This window comes from Triticum aestivum, chromosome 7B (genome assembly GCF_018294505.1).
Source record: "Triticum aestivum cultivar Chinese Spring chromosome 7B, IWGSC CS RefSeq v2.1, whole genome shotgun sequence".
Taxonomy (NCBI): Eukaryota; Viridiplantae; Streptophyta; class Magnoliopsida; order Poales; family Poaceae; genus Triticum; species Triticum aestivum.
This window is the reverse complement of record NC_057813.1, coordinates 700387379-700410052: the sequence shown is the minus strand read 5'-3', so window position 1 is coordinate 700410052 and position 22674 is coordinate 700387379.

Genomic DNA, 22674 nt, shown 5'->3' with positions numbered 1-22674 from the left:
TACGATCGAGATCCAACAAACTATTTTCATTGGGTGTATGACCATCGAAGGTTTTATTCATGTAAACAGAACAACAATTATTCTTTGACTTTAAATGAATAACCGTATCACAATAAACATGATCAAATCATATTCATACTCAACGCAAACACCAAATAACATTTATTTAGGTTCAACACTAATCCCGAAAGTATAGGGAGTGTGCGATGATGATCATATCAATCTTGGAAACACTTCCAATACACATCATCACTTCACCCTCAACTAGTTTCTGTTTATTCTGTAACTCCTGTTTCGTGTTACTAATCTTAGCAACTGAACAAGTATTAAATACTCAGGGGTTACTATAAACATTAGTCAGGTACACATCAATAACATGTATATCAAATATACCCTTGTTCACTTTGCCATCCTTCTTATTCACCAAATATTCAGGGCATTTCCACTTCCAGTGACCATTTCCTTTGCAGTATAATCATTCAGTTTCGGGCTTTGGTCCAGCTTTGGGCTTCTTCGCGGGAGTGACAACTTGCTTGTCATTTTATTTGAAGTTTCCCTTTCTTTCCCTTTGCCCTTTTCTTGAAACTAGTGATCTTGTCAACCATCAACACTTGATGCTCTTTCTTGATTTCTACCTTCGTTGATTTCAACATCACGAAGAGCTCGGGAATCATTTTCGTCATCCCTTGCATACTGTAGTTCATCACAAAGTTCTACTAACTTGGTGATGGTGACTAGAGAATTCTGTCAATCACTATCTTATCTGGAAGATTAACTCCCACTTGATTCAAGCGATTGAAGTACTCAGACAATCTGAGCACATGCTCACTAGTTGAGCGATTCTCCTCCATCTTTTAGCAATAAAACTTGTTGGAGACTTCATATCTCTCAACTCGGGTATTTGCTTGAAATATTAACTTCAATTCCTGGAACATCTCATATGGTCCATGATGTTCAAAACATCTTTGAAGTCCCGATTCTAAGCCATAAAGCATGATGCACAAAACTATCAAGTAGTCATCATATTGAGCTAGCCAAACGTTCATAATGTCTGTATCTGCTCCTGCAATAGGTCTGTCACCTAGCGGTGCATTAAGGACATAATTCTTCTGTGCAGCAATGAGGATAAACCTCAGATCGCGGATCCAATCCGCATCATTGCTACTAACATTTTTCAACACAATTTTCTCTAGGAACATATCAAAATAAACATATGAAAACAACAACGCAAGCTATTGATCTTACAACATAATTTGCAAAATACTACCAGGACTAAGTTCATGATAAATTAAAGTTTAATTAATCATATTACTTAAGAACTCCCACTTAGATAGACATCCCTCTAATCCTCTAAGTGATCACGTGATCCAAACCAACTAAACCATAACCGATCATCACGTGAGATGGAGTAGTTTTCAATGATGAACATCATTATGTTGATCATATCTACTATATGATTCACGCTCGACCTTTTGGTCTCCGTGTTCCGAGGCCATATCTGCATATGCTAGGCTCGTCAAGTTTAACCTGAGTATTCTGCGTGTGCAAAAACTGGCTTGCACCCGTTGTAGATGGACGTAGAGCTTATCACACCCGATCATCACGTGGTGTCTGGGAACGACGAACTTTGGCAACGGTGCATACTCAGGGAGAACACTTCTTGATAATTAGTGAGAGATCATCTTAAAATGCTACCGTCAATCAAAGCAAGATAAGATGCATAAAAGATAAACATCACATGCAATCAATATAAGTGATATGATATGGCCATCATCATCTTGTGCTTGTGATCTCCATCTTCGAAGCACCGTCATGATCACCATCGTCACCGGCGCGACATCTTGATCTCCATCGTAGCATCGTTGTCGTCTCGCCAATCTTATGCTTCTACGACTATCGCTACCGCTTAGTGATAAAGTAAAGCATTACAGGGCGATTGCATTGCATACAATAAAGCGACAACCATATGGCTCCTGTCAGTTGCCGATAACTCGGTTACAAAAACATGATCATCTCATACAATAAAATTTAGCATCATGTCTTGACCATATCACATCACAACATGCCCTGCAAAAACAAGTTAGACGTCCTCTACTTTGTTGTTGTAAATTTTACGTGGCTGCTATGGGCTGAGCAAGAACCGTTCTTACCTACGCATCAAAACCACAACGATAGTTCGTCAAGTTAGTGATGTTTTAACCTTCGCAAGGACCGGGCGTAGCCACACTCGGTTCAACTAAAGTGAGAGAGACAGACACCCGCCAGCCACCTTTAAGCACGAGTGCTCGTAACGGTGAAACCAGTCTCGCGTAAGCGTACGCGTAATGTCGGTCCGGGCCGCTTCATCTCACAATGCCGCTGAACCAAAGTATGACATGCTGGTAAGCAGTATGACTTATATCGCCCACAACTCACTTGTGTTCTACTCGTGCATATGACATCTACGCATAAAACCAGGCTCTGATGCCACTGTTGGGGAACGTAGTAATTTCAATAGTTTTCCTACACACACGCAAGATCATGGTGATGGCATAGCAACGAGAGGGGAGAGTGTTGTCCACGTACCCTCATAGACCGTAAGCGGAAGCGTTAGCACAACGCGGTTGATGTAGCCGTACGTCTTCACGATCCGACCGATCCAAGCACCGAACGTACGGCACCTCCGAGTTCAGCACACGTTCAGCTCGATGACGATCCCCGGGCTCCGATCCAGCAAAACTTCGGGGATGAGTTCCGTCAGCACGACGGCGTGGTGATGATGATGATGTTCTATCGACACAGGGCTTCGCCTAAACTCGGCGACGATATGACCGAGGTGGAATATGGTGGAGGGGGGCACCGCACACGGCTAAGGAACGATCCGTAGATCAACTTGTGTGTCTATGGGGTGCCCCCTGCCCCCGTATATAAAGGAGGGAGGGGGAGGCCGGTCGGCCCTTGTTGGGCGCGCCAGGAGGAGGAGTCCTCCTGCTAGTAGGAGTAGGACTCCTCCTTTCCTACTCCTACTAGGAGGGGAAGGAAGGGGGAGAGGAGGGGAAGGAAAGAGGGGGGCGCCGCCCCCCCTCCTAGTCCAATTCGGACCAGAGGGAGAGGGGGCGCGCGACCCTTCCTGGCCGCCCCTCTCTCTTCCCACCAAGGCCCATGTGGCCCATTAACTCTCCGGGAGGGGTTCCGGTAACCCTCTGGCACTCCGGTTTTCTCCGAAATCACCCGGAACACTTCCGGTGTCCGAATATAGTCGTCCAATATATTAATCTTTATGTCTCGACCATTTCGAGACTCCTCGTCATGTCCGTGATCACATCCGAGACTCCGAACAAACTTCGGTACATCAAAACTTGTAAAGTCATAATAAAACTGTCATCATAACGTTAAGCGTGCGGACCCTACGGGTTCGAGAACTATGTAGACATGACCTAGAACTATTCTCGGTCAATAACCAATAGCGGAACCTGGATTCCCATATTGGTTCCTACATATTCTACGAAGATCTTTATCGGTCAAACCGCATAACAACATACGTTGTTCCCTTTTTATCGGTATGTTACTTGCTCGAGATTTGATCGTCGGTATCCAATACCTAGTTCAATCTCGTTACCGGCAAGTCTCTTTACTCGTTCTGTAACACATCATCTTATAACTAACTCATTAGTTACAATGCTTGCAAGGCTTAGGTGATGAGTATTACCGAGAAGGCCCACAGATACCTCTCCGACAATCGGAGTGACAAAACCTAATCTCAAATTATGCCAACCCAACATGTACCTTCGGAGACACCTGTAGTACTCCTTTATAGTCACCCAGTTACGTTGTGACATTTGGTAGCACCCAAATTGTTCCTCCGGTAAACGGGAGTTGCATAATCTCATAGTTACAGGAACATGTATAAGTCATGAAGAAAGCAATAGCAACATACTAAACAATCAAGTGCTAAGCTAACGGAATGGGTCAAGTCAATCACATCATTCTCCTAATGATGTGATCCCGTTAATCAAATGACAACTCTTTTGTCCATGGTTAGGAAACATAACCATCTTTGATAAACGAGCTAGTCAAGTAGAGGCATACTAGTGACACTATGTTTGTCTATGTATTCACACATGTATTATGTTTCCGGTTAATACAATTCTAGCATGAATAATAAACATTTATCATGATATAAGGAAATAAATAATAACTTTATTATTGCCTCTAGGGCATATTTTCTTCACGGCATTGTATGCCGGCGCTGGCATGGTGCCGGCACGAGACATGAACGCTGGCACGATCAGCCGCGGGCCTTTTTTATTTAAAAGTTGAATGCGGACATGAATGGGTCGGCGCGTTGGGCGCACTGCCAACCCAGATGCAAAACTGGGCGGACGGCGGGCGGGCGGCCGACCCAAACGGACAAAAAACGGACAAATCCGCCGTCCGTTTGGATCGCCCCATCGAAGTTGCTCTTAGTTTTTTTTTGTCTGCATCTTTGGGTATGTGTGTGTCGGTGTTCAGCGTGTCTTTTTGCGCGCGCATGTGTGTGACCATGTGTGCCTCTAATCCTGTATGTTTGTACTATCAAGGCGAGATGTGGCATCTTCAAAGTGTCGTGTCGAGAGTCGAGACGAGAGACAATTAATCTTCAGCTTTGCTCTTTTGTCGTTTGAACACCGGGTATAACATGGATGTATACACGTAAGTTCTATGTTCTATGTGCAAATCATATTGTTGTTTGAAGATCACACTACTGTGTGCTGTTTTTATCTATTGTGTAATACTTCCTTCGTCCAAATACTTGTTAGAGAAATGGATGTATCTAGATGTATTTTAGTTCTAGATACATTCATTTTATTTCATTTATGCGACAAGTAATTCCGGTCAGAGGGGTACAATTTTTGTGTAATTTTTTTCATCATCTATTTGAAGTTTTCTTTCTTTTCTTTAAGGATAATATGAATGTCCTTAATTCACTCTTTCTTACAAAAACATATGCATTTTGTTTTTTCTGTTTGTTTTGTATTTCCATAGTTTATGTTTGAGTTTATTAAAAAAGACAAAATGACTGACGTGAAAAAAACCCGGAAATGCTAAATAATCTAATGTCAGATTTTTAGACATCTCAAATAAAACAATTTCATGGCAATTTATATTGATGTCATAATGACAAATTTAGTTTGCAAGCATGATAATTTTCCTACAAAAAATGAACTAAGACGGATTTGCATTCTGGCCAACTAAACTTGCCATCCTCGAAGAAAGCAACTTGCCACCAAAAATTACTGATTTGCCATGCCTAAAAATCACACATTAGCTGGAGATTTCGAGAGAAAAAATAGTCACCTTAACAACACGCCACTTACGCCATCCAATGCTAGCGGCATAAATTTCAAACTCGTTTCCAACAAACCGGATGAAATTCATACAAACTTGGCCGGATATCATATAAACATGAAAGATTTCATACAAACCAGATGAAAACAGTTACATTTTGGACATATTATCAACTAAAAAGGGAACCAGGCTAGTCTACGGTCGGTGTGGCGGGTCCCCAACGTCGTCCCCATGACCGGCAGCGGTGAGCTCCGGAGGTACATGCTTCGGCGCAAAGGACAGCTCGCTTCCCCACCGCTCATCGGAGTGGAACCAGAGCCTGATGCTTCAGCCGGAGGGGAAGGGTCCCTACACTGCACGGACCAAAGTTGGTTCTTGGGTAAGGGGACGACGCTGGCCTGCGAGAGGGCAAGACACCGGCTGTGTACATCGGCACTGCATCGGCGGTGGCCTTCATGGGACCCAAACGGCGGCGGCCTCCCGTGTTCTACCTCTCCTCGATGATGACGGCGGCCGCGGCCATGCTGGCTGTCACCTTGTCGCCAATCGCGCAACCTACTTCTTTCTTTGCCTGCATGGTGCGGCTACACACACGTCGACGGCAGATGGCACGGTCACAGGCACTGAAGGCGTCGTACGACATGGCATCGTCGACGGCAGCGTTCATGCCCGTGTCGGGATAGAGCAACTCGCCACTCCTCCGTGAGCTAGCTTGGAGCGACGAGTTGCTAAACCACACGCTGCCTTGGGGCGGCAACTTGGTCCGTCGGGTTAGCGAGGGACGTGGAGCAACAAGCAGCCCCGCGCATATCCGCCGGGCTCGGCGGGCTACTTAGGCAGCTTTTATGCCGGAGAACTGCTCTTCCGGCTCTTCGAATGCCATCGAAAGATTGGAGAAAATGGTGGAATGAGGAGATGGGGAGCGGCGGAGTAGTGCGATTCTTTCCGGCGTCTGGACTGGTTTAAATAGATGGCGTACAGGAGGAGCCTGCCCGGCGTTGCTTCTAATGCCGGTCTGCTTGTGAACGGAGGCATGGCCGGAGTAGGTTTCTCGACTTCCACGTGGGTATAATGAAGGCGTTTGAATGCGGTGAGGAGGCGTATTTAGTCGGGCGTGCAGCGGGCGGCGCCCTCGGCCGGCGTGTGCTTCAATGGAGGAGGCAGTGAGAGGTCGCGTCTATCCTGAACCGCCTTCAATGTGGAGCGGCGCGCTCTACAATGACATGAATGTGGGCTGCTGGCATCGGGTGGGAAGCGCGCGTGGGAGGGGGAGGGGTTTTTTGATGGGCCAGGGCGGTCAGAAGCGGGCGTGACAACAGTCCGGACTCCCGCAAACCTCCTCCACGTTAGTCTCCGGTTTTGCGGAAGAAAACACGTCCGGACCGCGCCATGGATCGATACAGATCCGCGTTGGATGGATTCCGCGGTTCGGACAGTGCTGTCCGGAGCGATGCGGGAGGTTTGAGGGTCAGCATATGGAGATTCGTTAAAGCCTAACATGTACTATTTTAAGGCAGAAGACATGCATGCATTTTTTATAGCCCCACATGTACTTTATTCTTTGAAAGGGCTTCATTCAGAAATAATGATTCACGAGATCGCTAAAGTGGTCTTACTGCATGGGCCACGTCTAGGAATAATTCATATATAAGATGTATATCAACAAAACTTGTGTTTAATCTACTACTCCCTCCGTCTCATAAAAATAGTGTAAAAAATATTCTTATATTATGAGATGGAGGGAGTATGTATGATGTATGTACGCCCACCATCTGAGTCGTGTAGTAGTTTGAGCTTTGAGGTGAGTTGGTTGATTCTATCTCACTCAGAAAAAAGTGACTTTGGAGATGCGTGTAGTTTAATATGGTATTTGAGTCGTGAGGGTTATGATGATAGGGCTTAGACATGAAAGAGAGTAACAACTCAGATTTTTTATAATAAAGTTGGTTGATGTGCGGCATTTAGTATACTTGTGGTGTCAGACCTCGGTTTTATGTCTGGTTGCTCTTTCCCAATTTTGTCTACCATTTCTTTATCTAGATGCATGTACGTGAGCAAAATTAACATTCATCCAACACAATATCCACACTTTCCGATGTTAAGTGCACTTTCGCGAGTACTTCCTCCTTTCATCTATATAAGGCCTAATGCAATTTTCAAGACCATCTTTGACTGCTGATAAGATTAATAATACATGAGATGTATAATGTGAAAATTATATCATTGGAAGCTTCTTTCATGTATGAATTTGACGGTATGCTTTGAGTAACTTGCATGTCATATTTTATTGCTCTAACACTTGGTCAAAGCTAGCCTCAAAAAACGCATTAGGCCCTATATAGATGGAAGAAGGGAGTATAGTTTTTAATATGCACAAATAAACAATCAATTTCTTTCATACATTGGACTCATTATACACCTGTACTAGTGTTGATTCTTTTTGGCAAGAAGGCCAATACATTCACTATAATTGTCTAATCCTTACAAAAACATAAACACATGTCCTTGGGTATATATCGACGCCATCTTCCTCTTGCACTCGCTGACGGGGAGCCAAAAGCAAAGCTTAATGCCGCCCCGGAACTCCGTAACCCCTCGGAGCTAGGACAATATTGCCAACGATGCAGCTAGGAAGCCGCCGGTCGAAGCCAGAAGAAGACAACCAAACAACTTGTGAATAAGATCGCCTTCCAAGAGAAAATGCGATCTTGATTTTCTATAGCCTACAAAAGATCATATTTAAAAATTACTTCACGTTCTAAAATTGAGTTATGTACTAAAAGGGGTTGTTAAAATATCATGTGCAGAGTGACGAGGAGAATATTATCATCTCTAGGGACATATATCACAGCCATATAGTGAATTCAATTTTCATATGATCAATATAAATAATGTTACATGTGTTTTTGGGACTACATTCTTAATATTATTTTTATTGTTAATTTTATGGAAAATTTGCATGACTCCATTCGTTACGATTTTCTTCCCTACAGTTCTTTGAATCATATGAATGGGGTTCTAGGAATTTTTCCAATGATCAATCAATAGAAAATTTTGATGATATCTAACATAAGTTAGGCCTCATGGAAAAGTTTTCTCCTCACACTCTTGCGTTGCATCCAAAAGACCTTTTTTTGGCAAGTAGTTCCTTTATTTTTGTTTCCTTCAAAATCCTTCTAGTTCTCACTCATTCACAAGTTCTTCTTATTCTTGTGTCTTATAATCCTATATTCAAGAGCTCTAAATATGTTATATGATAAGATTTTTTTTTAAATCCAAGCACAAACCGAAACATCATAAATTCCCTAAGAAATTACTACTTTAATGTTGAGCCAATGCCAAGCAACCTATGATTCTGAGAAAAAGGAAAGGAGATAGAACTAGAGGAGTGCTCTGTTTGCTTTTGTTTTAACTATAATGTGCCTTATCAAAAGATATTATATACTGATCGACAACTTTGTTCCAACTGATAAATCAAGCAGAGTCCCAGGGAGCACAAAGTGCACCGTGAACAAAAAAAATCATTTTGATGTAGACCTCGGAGGCTTCTCATTCATGTCTGGAGACTTTATATACTGCGTTCTTGCATTGATGTGGGCCAAAAGAAAGCGTGCACAACAAGCCAGAGCAGTGATTTTCATGCACTTTTTTTGCTTCCCCTAAGAAGACTTGAAAAGGTGAAACAACCAAGTATGAAAAGCAGATTGGCTAGCAGGTTTGTTGCCTATATTGAGAGCACTTTATCTGCGCGGCATATGCCGACGGAGCCCTGGAAGTTTGCCAGAAATGGTCACTGCCACCAGTGGGGTCGGTAATGCTGAATGTGAATGGCTCCTCTAAGCTGGACGGTACGGCAGGAACGGGAATGGTGTTTCGGAACACCACTGGTTCTTTGTTTGTTGTTGCGTCAAGGTACCTCTTCGGTTGAGTAGACACGATGGACGCCGAGCTCGTGGCAATGGAGACAAGATTTTTCCTTGTCCTGCATTGGTCGCCCCTTTCGTTGATTTTGGAGACCGACTGTGGGGAGGTCATCATCTGTGGACTCGTCAAACCAAAATACACCGTAGTATTCGTCGGGGGTTGACGCTATCCGAGAACTTATTCAGGAAAGAGATGTTAAGGTTGCCAAAATCATCCACGAGGCCTATTTAGGGAGCATGTGAATATCACAGTGTACCTTTGTCATCCCCCCCCCCCCCCCCCCCCCCCCCCCCCCCGCGCGGTGGGAAATTGCAGCTGCCATTAACTCTGGATTGTATAGCTACTGCTAGTTTACTGACGAAAAGGGTGTATTTTATCATAGCTGCCTGACTGCAAATTCATCCTCCACAGTTCCCCTTTCACCACAAAGGCAGGGAATGAGTTGTGATCTTCCGGTGAAGATGGTAACAACGCTGCCTCCTTCTAGAATATGCACCTCCCCGTGAAAATCAAAGTGTTCGCCTTGCTATTCCGTAAACAGGCTACACGGTAAGCTAAACCTTTTAAAGAGGATCATGAGGCCTGTTGGAGTGTACTCCTATTGGTCGCGGACAATTGAAGACCATCGACATCTATTTTGTGTGTGTCACAAAGTGTTGCGGTTTGGGGCACTACCCTTCATGTTGATTTTTGCACCTGTTTGCGGTCTTCTCGCCCCACCAAAACTATGTGCGGAAGATTTACCCTCATATTTCATTCAGTCCCATTGTAATTTTGCATAATGTAATCAATGATTTCACTATATATTGTCTCACCTGCTAAAGAACGCCGATTTGAAGGTGGCTGCCTTGTTTTGGTGCAACCACCTCTCTTAGATTGTTGTGAGCTTGTAAACTCTATTTCATTTGAGTTAAATTCAACCATGATTGTCTAAAAAATACACCTTATTGTGATGAGCAAAATAAATGTTAGAAGATCTTTTCCAACAAAGACTATAAAACCCTATATAGCAGACTAACAAAGTAGAACATAAGAGATAAGTATTGTTCATGCACATGTTGACAAGCTCACATGCACACTATCAAGCACAAGTTTTTTTTTGCGGGTGTATAAAGCACAAGTATCTACATGATAATACTTCCGGAACCAGAAGGCCAGTGAAAATCACCTCACAGACATCTTCCTTTCTTGAGGGGGTTGCCTTCTATTGAAAAAAATAACCACACCGATAAACATACAGAATGTCAAAATCTTCATTTGATTTTCTTTGAGCATAGAGGTCAACCATTTCCACTAATTATTGAATCAATGTTCGATTTTCCTCTCTCTCCATATTTCTGCCGTGTAACATGATAGCGTGCCACTTCTTATAAGATTGTTTTGATAGGTCACTTACGTATATATTGTGGTGCGACATTCCAGCTTCATAAACAATGCCTCATTTTTGACATTTGTGTAAACAACTAAAAATCCATAATAATTTGTTTGATGTCATGAAAATCATCATGTGTTCAATGCTCAATCATGTATATTCTTCGGTAAATAAGGATATTGCCAAATGGCATCATGCCTGGCGAGGCACTGATTCAGATCCAACGGCTCAAATACACCCTCTTTGGCTACTTTTTATCAGCCTCCTGTTATTGAGTATACTAGATCATTATTGGCGCGCATTGCTGCGCCCATTTTTGTCTCTATGGTTTAGTTGTTATAAAGATAGAAAGAAACATGTATCCATTTTTTTAGTATAATGCATTTTCTCACACCATTTTGCAATTTAAGTGATATGATTCCATCTTCATTGACGTCGTATTAGTTTCTAAAACAAAGATGCACCAAATAGAATTAGAATTGAAAAATAAGGTCATATAATAATGCTTTCCATTGTTTCTTTACTTGGATAATTTTTCCAAGATTTCCATAATGAGAGCACTATCACGCCCATCCATTTATTTGATGGAATAATAGGATGTTTGTGAATATACATATGCAAGAAAATGGAATTAAATTTGCAAAACTCAGACATATAAAGGTCAATAATAAAAACTGATTCACTCGCAAAAAAACAACTGATTAGGAAGATAAAAAGATTCCTTTCTCAAAACATGGAATGCTTCTGGTTTCAAAATTGATGAACATGTTAGGTTACTGATAATCACACAACAAAGATCTTATGAAAACCATACAACCAAACACGAAACAAGCAAATATGTGTTACTAACTTTTCCAGCATAACGGCCATTCAGATAACTATAAAACTAAATGCATGATATAAACAGTAAAACATCCATTAAGCTTGTACTAATATCTAAGCGTGCTACGAGGGAAATGATTCGAGTCGATGAAAACACACTTAGCAAGTCCATGATTTCAATTAAATACACTTTTTTGAGGGATTTTAGAAATATACTTATATAAGGTAGAAGTTCGAGGAACCTGTAAATTTAACTAAAAACTATGTGTCTATGTTGAACGACGATAGACATAAAGGCTCATTCAAGTTGAACGAAACAATCTTAACTATGACTGGATCCAAGACTTTAATTCTGAGTATGTACTTCTAAAGTACAAGTTGGAGAAACCTGCTTCAACCTATCCGGAGCAAATCAACAAGTTTGATTGGCTAGGGAGAGAGATCGGACGAAAATGGAGCTTGGAACAACAATGGAGCTTTTGGGGGAAGAGGTGGGAGTAACTTTGGGGAAGAAGACCCCCTTATATAGTGGGGGGGAACAATCCGACCGTTACCCCCCAAGCAGCCCCGCAGAGAGCGGTACTACCGCTAGGGTGGGCGGTACTACCGTTGAGGCCAGCGGTACTACCGTCCCACCTAGCGGTACTGCCGCGCAAAGGAGGGAAGCGAGGTCCTGGACCCAGAGCGGTACTACCGCTTAGGAACGGTACTACCGCCTCTACTGCTGCAACTAGTGCCCCAAAACCCAACACGAGAAAAAGGGCCCTCGAGTCGAGGCGGTAGGAGCACGGAGCCGTAGCGGTACTACGGCGGAGGGCTCCAAGCGGTACTACCGCTGAGGGACGGTACTACCGCTTGTTGCACTTGGGCGGTACTATCGCTGTGGCCCACGGTACTACCGCTCGGACCAAGCTAAGCACAAAAGGAATGGAATGAGCCCTCCATTGAAGCGGAAAGGCTCAGAGGGTGTGACAAGGATGTGTACGTGTTGATTCCACTCTAGCCTTACCAAAGCGGACCCCCTCTTGATAGTACGGTGACTCCTACGAAATTAGTCCATCAACATGGAAACGAAAGAGTTGCACCGTCTAGAATGACACTCCGAGGGGAGGGAATCGTCTCGTGCCAAAGGATGAATCTCTGAAAAACTCAACGCACACGATTAGTCCGCAAAAGCATTGTTATCAATCACCAAAACACCTTAGGGATAAATATGCACTTACACTTTCGCCCCGCTTTATATGTAAAGCAACAACCGGATCAAATACATGGCCGAAGTATATAAAGGTGATGAGGTGACCACTTACAAAGCCGATCCCTGGATACACGGATCACATACACCGTAGGCGGCTATGCTACAGAAACGAAACAAAACAAAGGAAGATCCGATCCCTGTATGTTTGCTGATTTTAGCTTAATTTGCAGGTAATCTATTCTACTGACAGCAAAGACAAAAAGGCTTGCAGTGCGTTATTGCCACCAAAGGTAAATTAATATTTTTGACGAGTTGTCTTGACGATGAATTGGAGGTAAAAAAGAATATACAATCAATTAATGCAATCTGTTTCTACTTAGTACTTTGAAACATAAGGGCCCAATAAAATTTCCGTTGAAACTTAAGTATAAGGAACATCCGTAACAAAACACTCTACATTTGCTTTGCCGGGTGTCTGTTTTGGGGCACTTGCATTGCTTTGTGGACGGTCTGTTATCTATATCTATCTATATCTATACTAATTTTGGACTCCCAAAAAATTCCCACGTTAATTAGTAATTAGGAGCTGTTAATTTGGTGTACCTATACTAATTTTGGACTCCCAAGAAATTCCCACGTTAATTAGTAATTAGGAGCCGTTAATCTGGTGGGACCTAACTAGGAGTCGTTAATCTGGTGGGACCGCGTTATTATGTTGTAGATCAACCCATGCAATTGTGTCACGTCTAATGTTTGGGTCCTCAAACTAACCGCCGTCTATAGATCCATCTATAACCATGGGATGAAACAGCAGATTGCAAGCACAATCAAAACGACTCTCTCTTTCTCTCCTTCCTCCAGGCCATGATTTACTATTTTATAAGAAAAGTGATAACTCACGTTTCTCTCAGCCAGATAATCCAAACGTCCTCTCTTCTCCTTCACACGAAGGAGCAAATTACGATTGTTGCCCCTTTGCCCGATCTGCCGACGCGTCTTCCCCAATCCTCCTCCACCTCTCCTGCTCTCGCATCCCAAATAGTTGGAGCATCAGCCGTATTTTTCGAAGTCTCCCGCTACTGGATCTCTCCTCCATGGCGTCCCGAACATCAAAGTTCTATTGGTAATGTCCAGTTCATTAAAAATCGGAAGCCCCGACAGCGACTAGCCACCTCCAGGTACATGCCAGGGATGTCCCCCCGAGCTCCACCCGCTACCAAGGTCTTCAGCAGCGCCGTCGTCATGGCCAGCTCCAGATTGGTTCTGTAGGATCCCACCAATTCGTCGAATTCCCTCATGTGCGTTGTATGCGTTTGCAGCCAGCGTTAAACTTCTTGCTGTTGCTGTATGTGTGTGTGTGTGTCTCAAGTCAGGTTCAACCCCGCCCAGAGTTCTTGCCGAGTCGATGGGGTTGCTTGGAACATGCGCCAACAGGTTCAGGCAAGATGAACCCTTCATTACATTATAATTCCTGCTTAAGCAATTGATGTTTGTTGGTTATTTCTGTTCACTAACCTCAAGGCCAGCCACAGAGTTGTAAGAGAACACTGAAGCTTCGATCTGGCTGCCATCCCGCTCTCTAAGCCTCCAATTGATCTGTGTTGCTTCCGCTCAAGGAGTACTAGCGGTCTCTGCATCCTCATGGCCTCTCATCATCATAGGGTTTGTGTGTGTCGACGCCATTGTAGCAATGACATATCAGATTGAGGCTTGGAGCCTGCAGAAAAATTGCATCGACAATACCAACCAATCAACCACACACACAGAGAAGCATCGTACGGTCAAATAAATCAACCCACATCGTAGTGTCTTCAGGGCAGGTTGTTGCGACATAGAAGAAGGCTTTGGGAAGGCATGATGAGAATATACCCTGTATGCCGCTGCATGGCACTCCATGAGAAAATTCTCCGTAATGGTGGGAGAGCAGAGCACTTGTTTTTACTGTTATGAGAGCAGAGCATGTTATGGCGTCAAACTCCAAATTAGCAGACCTACCTGCATGTTTTCTGGTTCTGCATCATGCACATCAGCGATGGACAAAAGTAGCCTATGATGCAGTCCCAAAAAAAATCCCAAAAATAACTGCAAGTGCAGCCTATGCTATTGTCTCATTGCAGGAAAAAAACTGCTTTGAATATTGAGAGCGCTCAAGAGGCAGAGGGTACGAGATGTTGCACTTCTTATTGTTTTATTCTCTTTTCGGAGTTTTGTTATAACTTAGTGCCGTATTATATGTCATTCTTTTTTTTACAGAATAGTATGTACACTATAGTACAATTCATAGCCTGAAAAAGCAATAACGCTGTCGGCCTAGCGCTCTGGACACCATAATGCATGGAGGCATCAGACAACCATGGATTGTTCAAAGCAGCGCTGCCGGACGCGTTGTTTGGCAAGGCACGGCTGCTTCCGTCCAATTCAATTGATCAGGAAAATCAGGAGCTTCATAGATACATCTTGAGGTATGTAATATTCTTTTATACACAAATGATATTCATAATGTACATAGCAATTTAGATTGTGCAATACCAGCACAGATGCAAGCGCATATATATAAGCATTAACGGAAGCATGTGTTGTTTGCCCCATGGAGGGTACACTATATAAATTTATTAAAATATAATATGCAGTACAATTTAAAGCATATATTATCACAATATGCCCTTTAAATTACAAATTTTGTTCTCTACCGATAGTACTAATGCCTTATATTATCAAAATATGTCCTTTAAATTATAAATTTTGTTCCCTACCAATTAGAAAATCAGATTCCTTAAAGCTCTGTCAAATATATGTGAGTTGTCAAATCTCTGTTTCTCTTGGGTTGTAGCGGTTGCTGTGTGTTCAAGCAGGAGTAGCTTCATTGTCTACAGCTTCAATTGCCGCGATGGGCTCACATCCATCTCCATATCATAAATATCATGCACGTCATTGATGCATGCCTATATGTGTATAGAGATGAAACGTGGTGAGCAGGCTAGGACGCCTGATGCCGATAGATTTTTATTGGTTGGTGCAATCATATATTTGTACTGATCTGTATATCTTCGACCCTGCCATTTATCTTTGACCACATGGAAGTGGAATCCATGTAAAATCTTTGTGGCCATGATGATACTGAAATAAGTCATGTAGGGGATGGATTTGTTGCTGCGTACATGCATGATATAAATTCTAACATGAAAAAAAATCGGAATATGAAAAGTAGTAAAAGCATATGATATGTTATCCTTCCGAACTTTGTCGGAGGTTAGATTCATTCTTCTCACATCGAAGGTTTGAACCAAGAATTCTTATTGACATTCTTCTATGATTACTAACCTATACAGTCAAATTCTAACCAACATCATGACCTAACCTTGACATACATGGAGAAAAAGTTACATGAAAAGGCATACAAGCAGTTATTTTCAACCGTCTCGATGTCCGCCTCGGTCGTAGTCAAGATGCATCAAGTGATGGTTCAGAGTCCAGAAGGAGCATGTCCAATTGGCACGAGTAGGTTTGATCTGGGGAATGTTACATGTTGACTATTCTTTGTCCTGGATTTTTTAACCGCATGGATACTAGATACCAATAGAATAGAACAGTTGAAGTTGTGTGTTATTTTGTTTCTTATTAAAGTGCCATTATTTCTTATTGAAGAACATGAACAACCGTTTCTCATCATCAGTCAACTATTAGAAGTTTTAATAGTGGACACATATATAGTCTTCATCATGATTGTTGCAGGATACCGTGGCACCTGGTTTTCAGGAAAAAAAACATGGGGGAAACCTATACAAGGTATCTATGAAGACGACGTGCCAAGAATTATATATTCTCTGATTATCGCATGACTGTCGCAAGAATACCGGCCACCATGATATGGTGTTGTAAAAAGCACGAGAAGTTTATGCCCCGGATCCAAGAATGATGACAACCATGATTGCAAATACTCGGATTTTGTTGGCAATTACTTTCATTCTTGGAGAAATAGTGAAAAAATACTAAATATTTTTCTCACGAGCAAAGTTTCAGATAAGCATCAATGGTTATTCAAATGGTGAAAATCTGCACATGGTAATTGTCAACATGATTTACAACTTTAGTAATATATTAACCAAGCTTCAGTTATAATAAGATATTTTTGTATTTAGCTACTTATGCAAGACAGGTCGACGGAACACATGCAAGTCATGTACTCCCTCCGTCCGGAAATACTTGTCATTGAAATGGATGTATCTAGATGTATTTTAGTTGTAGATACATTCATTTTCATCCATTTTGATGACAAGTATTTCCGGACGGAGGGAGTAATATACAAGATTTTAGACATTGGGTTATGAATCGGGTGTCCCAACACAACTGGTGGGTATAACCTATAGTTGCTCATGACTTTAATTTACTGTTGCCATATACTGCCAAGATATATGGCCGGAGAAGATTAGATAAAACAAACTGTTTATGATGTTATCACACAGTTTATTACACAAACACTACAAACTAGAGAGAAGTGATCTGTACCGACACTTCAATAGTGTTGGATCAGCAAAAAATATTTGGTAATTGAAAACAATCTAGAAAGGTAAATTGCTTGGTGTTGGAGACTGAATAATATGGTGTATAATTTAACAAGTATGACATTTTTATATTCAATTTTTGAATGCTAATTCGTTTGTAGAATTTGTAACATTGCCAACAAATTATATTTGTGTACCATTGTTAGCATAATTTACCAAAGAAGTGTGAAATAACAAACAATGGTTCAAGAAGGCCACCTGATGAATTCAAATTGATTGGGGACATAAAGTAATAATTAGCACTGACTTCTGTAGGCTAGCCCGTGCGAATGCACGGGTTGACGACTAGTGGAACAAAAGATCGGGATAGATGGCACCATGTGGTGCTCCACGCCTTGCCGGCTACCCAGCAGCTGGCACTACGCAAGTGTGGACACGTGGCGAGCTTTGTCGAGTGCCCCGTGGTTGGCGCTCGACAAACATTTGTCAGGTGGCACTGCCGTCTTTGTCTTTAATCTTACTCATTTGCAGATTACCCGTCTATAAATTCCCCAAAATCTTTGTTGCGACCACTGTCCTTTCCTGTATGGAGTGTAAAATAGTAAACCATGGAAAGGAATATAATACAGATTTATTGGATCATTAATGCAATTATATGAAATCGGACATATTAGTCTGTTGTAGAGTATACTAGCTTTTCCCGCGCGGCGGCACGCCGCGCCCAGATATAATTTTATTTTATGTACTAAAATAACTGGTTCCTACACTAATTCATGCGCCACATGAATTAACACGCTATCTGACTTTTTTGAATGTTTGGTAACTCGTCCCAAGAGTTGATTCGTTACAAAGTAGTTCATACAAGAAAAGGGTATGTCTATTTGATACATGCATAAATGATGTACAATAGATAGTGACAGTGGATATTGAATGCAGAATGACGAAGCTCTTGTTCTCTTGTTAGATTTGAGATATTGATCCTCAAGCTGTGTTTGTCTCTGTGATGTAGTGGTAGAGAGATGAGGCTAGTTCTTATGCTATTGTTCTTGATGGTTTGTTCCCTGTAAACACAATGTTAAAGTTGTTGTTGGATGCACGGCCTGCCTCTCAACGATTCCAAATCATGACCTAACTCTCGAAGATTGCAAAATATCTTGAAATTGGAGACAAACCGTTTTGAGAATCCTTGTCACCTTGATTTCTCCCGCTGAAGATTAAGTGCACACAACAGCTACTTATTTGTTTAATAAGGTTGTAAACCTAGACGCATGTATCTTTATTTCTTTTCAAACTAAGTGGTCAAATTGAAGGTTCTTTTTTTTGCTCGACCGCTACAATGGTTTCGGTGTAGTAGAGGAGCGAAAGATAAGTAGTACCGAAGTGGAGAAGTCAACAGATCCATACGCTTTCGCAAAAAAAACCAGATCCATACGCTGGATACATAGTTGACTGGCACAATAAGTTTTAATTAATCAAAACAAACATAAGTTAGGGAGGGAGGGAGAAATAATTAGCATGTGAGTCACTTCAAACCAATGTTGGGGATATCGCTTATCGGGAACTTATCGGTCGACCCAAGATAAGGTGTAAATCGGCCTGTTTATCGGCATATCGGCCGATTTATCGCCATATCGGCTAATTTATCAGCCGATTTATCTTATCTGCCAGAGAACGGTAAGCGATAAATCGGCTGATTTATCGGAATATCAGAAGATATCTTGAATAGTGCTTCAAACAAATTGGGGCTAGACAGAGCAAAATACGCTGAATTAACTAAGCAGTCTACAAGAAAATCAAGGAGTTGAGTAACCTTCGTGGATGATTGTGAGAGTGCTTGGTGTACGGATTAGTCCTAGTCAATTGCAAGCAGTTGACTGCCTTGTGGCCCAATTTGAACACGGGCCAAACCGACAATAAAAGAAAGTTAGAATTATCTTATTTTTTAAAGAAAATTGGTTGTTTGTCACTTTCAACACGGGGCTTTGCAGAATTGTCACCGTCAAGATTTGCTTGAAAAAATGCCATCCAATTCATGTTCACTTTCATTACCATGCGATTTCTCCTTTTTCCATTACTTTTCCTTTTTCTTTTCCATTTTCTAGGCACATGAAAGGACCAAAGTGCCCATAATCCTATCTAACCTTATCTGATGCGTGTGGACTGTTGGATAAGGATTGCTCTCAGGATACCTCGCTCTTGTCGTCACGGGTTGCTCGTCGTCGAACCTCACCGCTGCCAGCGCAAGCCACAACAGCTCTCCGCCCTAGCTTGCCCACGCCTGTGCGAGCAACCGTAGCTCCTCAACGGTGCTCACCCACGCTGATGCCCGAGCGAGCCACTGCGACTCGCCGCCGGTTCTCATCCACGTCTGCAGGTGCCGGCGCAGTTCGTCCTCGCCTTGTGGATGCGTGCGCTAGATACCGCAGCTCGCTGCGGGTTCTCCCCCACGCCTGCGCGCGATAGCGCAGCTCTCTGCGGGTGCTTGCCATCCCCGTGGCTAATTGGCGCAGCTTGCCCTCCCCTGCTGGAGAAGTGTTCTAGTGGCGAGGGTTGTGCTGAATAGAAGACGATGCGTTGTGCAGGTCCTGAACAAGTGGCGTGATGGCAGCAGCGGCCGAAGGAGGAGATGGATGCATGTGTAGGTCCTGAAGATGTTGAATGCAAGCAACATGTAAGTCACGTTTGTTGTAATCTTTTGCTTGATTATGGATTGCGATTTGGAAATTACATGAAGAATAGCATGTCACGTTTAGTTTCACAGCCAGGATCAAATGAGCGACAATATGACAAATGAGTAATATTGCAAATTTCAGCCCATAAGCTACTTGCTGCAATCTGTATTGTTGCACTTGTTGTAGCTTATTCAAAGGCAGCAATGGAATTGTAGGTAGAAGTGGCACATGTATGTAGCCCTCCGTACATTGGCAAGGGACACTTCAACCATGATTCATAGATGAATCTGAATTCACATCTCCCCCAAAAAAGTAAGGATTTCACATAATGAATTCATAAATAAAACTAAAATGAGTTCACAATGCCAAATATATATGAGCTCCCGGGTAATATAAGCTCACGGCTCAGAGCAATTGAAGAAATTGAGTTTAAATAGAAGAAAACTACTTGATGAAATAAGTCTGGAACTCGCTGCCAGGAACTTGATTTATGTTTAATAATATGGCGCGGCTGTGTGCATCATTTGATGTAGAGGCCGGGGTAATCCCCTTTTCGAAAATAAAGTAAGTATAACATCAATTTTATAGAGACCAATCATCCAATTTGTAGCTTTCTCTTTGATGTAAGCTTCTTTGCTGGATATGTGGGGTTTGGAATGAGATTAATGTTAGACAGTCCAATAAGCGGTATGTGATAGTAGGCCTTCTCTGTGTCAACGGGCAATATTAAACTCATCTTTGTCTTGGGGGGGGGGGCAGTTCAGTAACTTAGAGATGTACTAAACATTTTTCTCCTTAGAAAAGAAATTCCCCACTCCACAAACAGTTCTTCTTCTTCCAGGTTTTCGCATTGACGGAGTCAATACACTGGCACAACCCCAGCATGGAAGATACAAATTACTTCATATTTCTTGCTGTAATTTTAGTGCTGACTTCTGGGCAAAGCCAGGGCGGCTGCCTGACATTGTGGGGTCGATTAACATCTGCCACTGAGTCGCTGGATGTACCTATTATTACTTTCAATCCAGTAGTAGAGCACCCTGACTCATTCAGCTCAGTAAGCATCCTTTGTTCCCTTTCTTTTGGTTGTTTGAATCATTTGATTCCACTTTGTTTCCATCGCAAAGAAAAATTACCACCAATTAAATTGACCCATGGTGATAATATATGTGATCAATTTATGTTTGTCATCCTCGTGTTCTTGTACGATTAACATCCATCATCTGTTTTTGGAATAAAGAAATGTAACTACTCTATATATACTTTTCTGTCAGTTAGTCTAATTGTTTAGCATTTGTTGCAATGAGTGACAGAGTTTTCTATTTAATTAAATAGCTAACTTTTTTTCCTGATAGACCGCAATGTTATCTCTGCTGAGATTATTTGAGCAAATTGTTTCTTGTTATCCAAAAAAGATTGCCACCATGGTTATACAGTAATAAAATGAATTTATTCATTGTTGCAGAGAGAACTGTCCAACACTACTTTCTTGTCAATTTTTGCATGTCCAGCCTTCTCGGAAGATGGCATTAGGCAGTTTACTTTCTGATGGAGACCACTTGTGCTACCTAGATTGGCCGATCTACTTTTTTCATCAGCGACACTACTATCCATTTCATGAGGAAGCACTTGGCATATCTGCTGTAGGATCACAATGTTTAGCCTGGCTTCTATCTTGTATCTGGTATGTAATACCTTTTTCATTGGTGCAAAACTGCAAATTTATCCGAATTGTGCTGCTAAAACAAAGTTCTTAATATGAGTTACCTATAATCATCAGGCGTTGCTTATATAATTTTTTTGACAGTAAGACTCATGGCACAGAATAGATCTAATACTTCCGCCTGGAAAAGAAGCAATAGAGAAAATTAATTTGCTAGATTTGAAAGCACAACCAGTATTTTAGTGTTTAGTGAATTGATAGCATCATCACAAACACCTTACAAACAGAGGAATTTTGTCTACTTAGCTAATAACAACATACATGAACAGATACACCGGGTGAAGTATGTGTGCATCACCCATCTGTGTAATACTAATCGCAAGTACCAAAATAAATTTTCTAATACTTCCAAAAGTCATTCTTGACAGGAACTCTCGTACTACTAACCTGAAAAAAAGAAAATGAAAAAATATTAGTAAAATTCAGAAACAAACAAATAAGCAAAAGAGAAGTTTTCTTGAACCAGATTTTTTCTTCTAATTACCAACAGAGAATTGATTATGTCCTTGTTAAACCCAACTGGTGAAGCAAGCATAACTTCCAAAAGCCAGTCTTGGCAGGAACTCCTGAATCACTAACCTGAAAAAAGCATATCCATATAGAGATGAGAGCTGAAAAAAGCTTATCCATGGGTTGAACACTCAAGACTTCAGTTGTGCCTAACTATAAATAATAAATTATGGTTGCTACATATAGGAGTGTTTCCTTCTATTTGTTTTCACATCAAAATCACCTTCTTGCTCGTCGTCGCTAATTTAAAAATGGAAAATATCAACCAAGATATAAGAGCAGTTACAATAATCCACCTGATCTTGTCCACGGTATCAATTTTTGGGAAATGCAGATGCATCTCACGCCCAGAGATGAAGGTTCGCCTGACATTGTCATGATAGTACATGTCCCAGGCTCCCAGCAGCGGTATCCTATGATCTGTCCTCTTCAATGGTAATGGGGATAAAACATGGAAAGGCTTGTCAGTGGGAGGGGATGGCAAGGGCCAGTACGGTGCCCACTCTGCAGCCCTTGGCACCGGCTCCCTTCCGGCAGGCTGGCGATGGTTCCGTAAAGGAACGTAAGTGAATCGGCATGCGTTGTGTGCTGGAGCGGGGCTCCGCCACAACCTAGAAGGCGGCGACAGCCATGGAGTTGCTAGTTGC